The sequence below is a fragment of the Carlito syrichta genome, unplaced genomic scaffold, assembly GCF_000164805.1.
Source record: "Carlito syrichta isolate Samal-C Ts95f unplaced genomic scaffold, Tarsius_syrichta-2.0.1 Scaffold313991, whole genome shotgun sequence".
Lineage (NCBI taxonomy): Eukaryota > Metazoa > Chordata > Mammalia > Primates > Tarsiidae > Carlito > Carlito syrichta.
This window is the reverse complement of record NW_007258087.1, coordinates 152142-158621: the sequence shown is the minus strand read 5'-3', so window position 1 is coordinate 158621 and position 6480 is coordinate 152142. Positions and strand designations below refer to the sequence as shown.

Genomic DNA, 6480 nt, shown 5'->3' with positions numbered 1-6480 from the left:
GCCACTGCACTCCAGTCTGGGTGACAGAGTGAGACTCCCACTCAAAAAAAAAAAAAGAATTGCTATCGATTGATGCTGAAATGGCTAAAACTAGTGAGTGGAGGGAGATTTGGTGAGAGGAGTATCTGCATCATCTCAAAGTATCCCCCCCCAACATACTTACAAATTACAAGAGGAAAAAGAGTAGCATCACGGTGGAGAAGATTGGCAAACATCATCTTAACCAAGTGATTGAGATTAACAGCAATAGTAATGAGATATGTCAATATTATGTACTATTGATAAGATTCACTAAGAGGGCACAATATTACTTCTGTGATATTCTTACTAAAAATGCATAGCCTCAATCTGATCATAAGAACATATTAGACGACATTCTACAAAAACTTGACTAGTACTCATCAACAATATCAAAAGGCCGCCAGGCACAGTGGCTCAAACCTCTAATCACAGCACTTTGGGAGGCTGAGGTGAGAGGATTGCCTGAGGTCAGGGGTGCAAGACCAGCCTGGGCAACTTGGTGAGACCTCATCTCTACAATACATCCAAAAATAAACTGGGTGTGGTAGTATGCACCTGTAGTTCCTGCTACTTGGAAGGCTGAGGCCAAAGGATCACCTGAGCCCAGCAGTTCGAGACTGCAGTGACCATGAGCATGCCACTGCACTCCAGCCTGGGCAACAGAGTAAGACTCCAACTCAAAAAACAAAACAAAAGTAATAATAATATCAAAAGGCCAAGAAAGGTAAGGAGCTGTCACAGATTAGAGGAGACTGAGGAGACATGAAACTACATGTAATGTGAGAGATTGGATTCCAGACCAGAAAAAAAATATTAGTAGGAAAACTGGTGAAACTGAAATAATGTCTGTATTAGTTAATAACGTTAATTTCCTGGTTTCCATGATTGTATGAAGCTATGAAAGATGTTAATGTTAAGGTGGCTGAGTGAAGGATATTTGGGAATTACTACTTTTACAATTTTTCTCTAAGTGGAAGTGTATCGCAAAATAAATTTTTCTTAAAAAATTAATGTATGTTCACAAAGGAACAATTAGGAAAGCAACAGAAAAGCTTCTACCACAATCCTGCTATGAAAACAACTGCTCACTTTGTGGCCGGGACAGTGAGTGGCAGCGGCTGCTGCGGCTAAACATTTATTGTTGCCAATGAAGAACCTGCTGTCAATCTGGTTGTTACTCCTTATTAGGAAGTGGAGACATCCCTGTTGAGGGATGTCATGGGCAGCCTGGACCCTGAAAGTTCATCAACTCCTGACCAATTTTATGATAACACCTTAGCTTGAAGTTTTCACATCACAAAGGGTTTGGAGTCATGAGCAGGTTTAATTTTGGAGGAACTGGTACCCTTACAGGTTTGCTTCCACCATCTACTGTTGCCACCATTAATAGGTCAAGAACCATGCTGTTTACCTCAATATCAAACGATTCCACCTCCACTGCTGCTGTTGAGCTGTCATTTAGTGCCCCAACAACTTTGGCTGTAACACTTGGCAGTGGTATAACTTTGGGATTTAGAATAAAATTCCTTGGATCAGGTGGAGCAGCTCCTACTGCATCTTCTACAACTTCAACGACTACCACAACCACTGTTACCACCACTCTTACTACCACAATCACCAGTGACTTTACCCCGAATCTAAAACCATGGACATCAACCAGGATTAATAACACTGTACCTTTTACTTCGACTACTAATGCAATAGTAACTCCTGTGATGACACACAGTCAGCTGGAGGGTCTTATACACAAATGGAGCCTTGAGCTAGAGGAGCAAGAGAAGTACTTTCTTCATCAGGCCACCCTGGTCAATGCTTGGGACCGTATATTGATGGAAAATGGTGAAAAGATTGCTACTTTACATGGAGAAGTGGAAAAAGTGAAACTGGATCAGAAAAGATTGTGTGGCAGAAAGGGGGCTGATAGCAGTTAAAAGTATTCCTTTTGGAAGTCAATTGGCAAGCTCTGAAAACCCGCCGGACCACTTTTATTTGAGAAAACCAAATAGCAAAAGACTGATGGCTTTCCTGGAATTGCAAAGGAGTGACCAATTCACAAACTTACCCAAATCCTCCCTTTTTGAAGTTATCAGTTTACAACCCCTACTCACTCTGCATTTCCTGGAGACTATTTGTTCTTTGAAAATCTGATTTTGCTGAGTATAACCTTGTAAATTCCAAAGAAAATGTGTAATCACTCAACAGGACGCCCCATCCCTTACCTAAACTTAGGTATAAGACCCCTCTCCTCTCTCCCCGGGGTTTTCAGCCTTAGAACATGAGCTCGCTGAGTCTGTACCAGCACAAATAAATCTGCTATTTCCTAAAACAGCCTCAGTGTCATGGCCTCACTGTGTTCCCGCTACATTCTGGTGCACTGGCTGGGAATGGGAGAGTTCGGAGATGGAGTGTTCCACCTCCTTTGTCATTGGGGTATGACCCCCAGGGCAACAGGAGAGGCAATCTTGCCTGGTGCACAATGGACCTTTTGATCCATAGGAGGGAGGCCCATCCTGGTGCACTGAGGCTCAGACCACAAAAGCACAACAGGGACCCAAGAGGCAAGGAACTGGCATGAGAATGACCATCTGACAGAAAGGACAGAAAGACCACATGATGGAAAGGGTAGGAATAAGGGCCTGTGCATAGACCTGCCAATGGATGGCAGAAGGGGAGCTTGATCACCTCCCAGAGTCTGCAAGTAAATCTCCAGTCCTAAGTAAAGGACTGAAAGGCAGTGGAAGGTAACACCGTCTGAAGATGAACCATAGACTCCTAGGATTGGGGTGGAGGGTTGAGGAATGCGTCATGTGATTGCACGTAAATGAAATGGACGGTGGGGGGGTTCTGCATAAAGTTAGTCTGCGTTGGGGGTTGTACCAACCTGCCAATTGCTAAGAGGAGTCTGAAATATCTTCGCAAGGAGTATGACTAGAGGAGGATGAAACAGATGTTTCCCATACCCCTCATTCTCTTATTTGTGTGTATCTGTCGTTTTGAATCTGCTAAAAAGCTGGTTGAGTTATTATGCTTTGTTTAATGGGACATGTCATCTTTTAAAAACTTGATTAACGCATGTTTCTTTATGTCATTTTATGATTCCCTCCCTTTATTTGTGTGGTGTTTCTCCCAACCTGTTGGCACTGTTAAAATTCCTGTCTTTTGTTGTTATGGATGTGGGAAAGTTGTCTGCTGTATATGTGAAATGCTACCGGTTATCTTGAATTCTTTCCCAGGACAACACCCTCTCCCTTCCTTAGCCTGTGTTCTCCTTCATAAATTCTGAAGGAGTTCATTCTAAAGTACCTGTAAAGAAACATAGAAATGTCTCTTATATGATACTTAGCCTTTGCTAACTCAATGCAAGTTAATGCTAACCTTGGAGAAAATAATTTTGTAATCTTTCTCTGGCCACTAAGAGATTGAATAGATTGCTCTTGTTTTCAAATGCTGGAAGCCAGGTTAGTTGAAAGTAAGTCTGTTTCTAAAGGTTTAGTCCTTGCCTAAGATCGTAATCAACTGCTTGTCCCTGTAAAACTGTTTGTTAAGTCTCTTAGAGTCATTTAATGTATGCTAAGTCCCTACTTTAAATTGTAGTGCTAGATAACACTACTGCTTGTTTTTTGGCTATGCCTGACTAGCACACCTCTTACAAGACTAGTAAAGTTTTAAATGCTGACTCAATAAGGCATGGGAACTGGCCATTCCCACCTGATTAAGTCACCTTGTAAGTTCGTTACTTCACCTAAGGGACAGGCCAAATACTAGGCACACTCTGTGGGACATAGAGTGAGACCTAATCACTCTCATTTAATTGTCCCCATTTTAGAGTTAAGGTTACTGTTTAGTACTTCATGACTTTTTTGACAATTTTGCCTGTTCATAATTAGGAATAAGTAGGAACAGTTCATTTTACATCTACGTGGTCTGTTCACTCTAAAAAAGGTTTTTTACCAGGTCATTTTGTAGGCATCATTGGAAAGTCATGGAGCAAAAAGAAAAAAATGGGGGGATTCAAGGAGGGCTAAGGACACTCAGGTTGGAAGAAGCCATCAGGGTCCCAGGTATACCTGGCATCTATGTTTATGGATTTATTTAGTTATTTGTTTGTTTTGGAATTCTCCTTTGAGGAATAAATTTCAAATGTTCAAAAAAATTTCTGGGTTTTCAAGAAACATGACCAAGAAAATGTGTAATAATCTGTATTAGACACCCCAATGGGGCAGATTTTAAATAATTAAAGAAAATTAAAATTATATGGTTTAAAACTTAAAAAAAATAATAAATGCATTATTAAAATCAAATTTGAACTCACTACAAGTTAGCAGATAATGAGATTTGGAAAGGAGCAAAACTATCTGGCAATTAAATTCACTTTGTAGGCCTTAAAAAAAATGGTCAAAAGTTCTGTATGTAAAGGCATTTTAAAAATTTATTTCACTACTTTGCAAACAAGATTATATCCTATAGAATATTAAATACCCAACTCCAGAGGCTTGACTCAGGACTATGAATACTAACCTCCCAATTATAGAAATCTTCTGAAGTTCGTAGAAACTGAGACATTAAGGAAAAAAAAAAAAAAAGGAAAAGGACTCCAGGATGAGGACCAGCCAGAGGAAAAGTAAGTAAACAAACCTATTGGCAGTTGCCACTAATGGCAAAGCTCCAGCCACCCGGAAGAGACCTGATAAGGATAAACCAGCAAAGGGGGATGGTACCAACTGCTATGAATGTGGTCAATCTGGGCACTTAAAGCACAATTGTTCTTGATGGCGTAAGCCCCCAGGACCTTGCCCAACATCCGGACTAAAAGGTCTCTAAAAGAGATGGTGCAGCCTCTCCTGAAGGTGGGAGGAAACACCTAGCTCGGTGATGGTGGGCCGTTGACTAAAGTGGGGGGGCACGGCCCAGCCCAGCACTCTGTTTGCCATCACCCCAGAGATTCCTTGGGTCTGTATGAATGTGGCTGGGGTCCAAATTAATTTCTTGATTAATACTGAGGCTAAGTTTGTAGCCCTTGTGCTCATACTGAACCTCTTTCTCCTGATACTTGCTCTCTAGTGGGAGTTAAATGTGTTCCAAAAGATAAATGTTTCACCTAACAGTTACTAAAAGGTAAATTCAAATTATGACTGTAAAATGTTATCTATTAAAAAAAGGAAAGCAAAAAGCAAAGGAAAAATATAAAAGGGTTATTGGTGTACAAATAAGGTTTTAGTAAGAAAAAAAGGGAATATAAAAGAAAAAATATTTTTTATCTAAAAAGAGATCTTATATGATAAAATTCTGTCTTATATTAAAGTAAATAGTTACCTGAAAATTTTTTTAAAGGGGTAAAGAACAAAAATAAAATGGTATAAGCATGCCAAAAATAAAATGGTATAAGCATGCCAAAAATAAAGTGGTATAAGCATGCCAAAAAAAGCATATTTTTTTTATGAAAAAAAAATATATATACACAAAAGAAATTCTATAAACAATCTAGGCATAAGTCTTTTCTGGATGCAAGTCTCCAAACATATTCCGATTTCTCTTCAAATTTTATATAAAATTTACTTGAGTGCTTGGTTCAAATAATAGTTTAAAACAATCTGTCAGGCTAACATTATAGTCCAGAAATACATTAAAAACTCCAAAGGCTGGTACTTGTAATAAAGCCGCAGAAATTAAAGTTTATCATTTAAGTTATGCTAATAACTTCAGGCCTTGTAGCTTTTGTACAAAAGGTGATCAGCCACCACCTAAAATTGTCAAAATGTATGCCTGACTTTATTCCTTTTATTGAGCCAGAATCCAGTAATTTCATGCCCACATAACAGTCATGCAAGAATTCCAGTCAGTGCCTGCAAACAATGCCACTGCTGAAACAGATCTGGATGTCTCAAGTCAGACAGGGAGAGATTTTCAATCTCTGACTAGGCAGGACTATACCCACTGTCAGCTCTGAAGAAATTACAGAAAACAGACCTTCACCCCTCAGCACCCCACATGATTATGAGATCAAAAAAATCTCTAAAGAATAAACAATTAAGGCAGGGTAGCTAGCACAGGCTAGACATAGATAGATCTCCTATAGGTAGGACTCAGAAGGTGTTCAAACTTTTTAAAAATTATATTCTACTGTAGGCCGAGTGGCAACCTATCCCACCCCTTGAAAAATCCAAAGAAAACTCCATCAGATGTAGGACTAGGACAGTACAATCTTTCAATTTGCGGTTGAGCATAATAATCATTAGAAATCTTTTGGAGACACGAGTAAACTGAACATAGGTATTTGGTATTGCATTGCTCAGGATCCAAGCCCCTGAAATGGGATTCGTTAAAACTTTGAAATTGTAGCCAGGTTCGGTGGCTCAGTATGTAATCCCAGCACTTTGGGAGGCCGAGGTGAGTGGATTACCTGAGCCCACGGGTTCAAGATCCACCTGGGCAACTTGGTGAGACCTCATCTCTACAATA

At 39.8% G+C, this 6480-nt stretch overlaps 1 pseudogene; it reads left to right on the top strand.

Moving 5' to 3' along the window:
• Positions 1-1736: 1736 nt before the first annotated feature.
• The window catches only part of LOC103273318, an 8281-nt pseudogene continuing 3537 nt past the window's right edge, over positions 1737-6480 (top strand).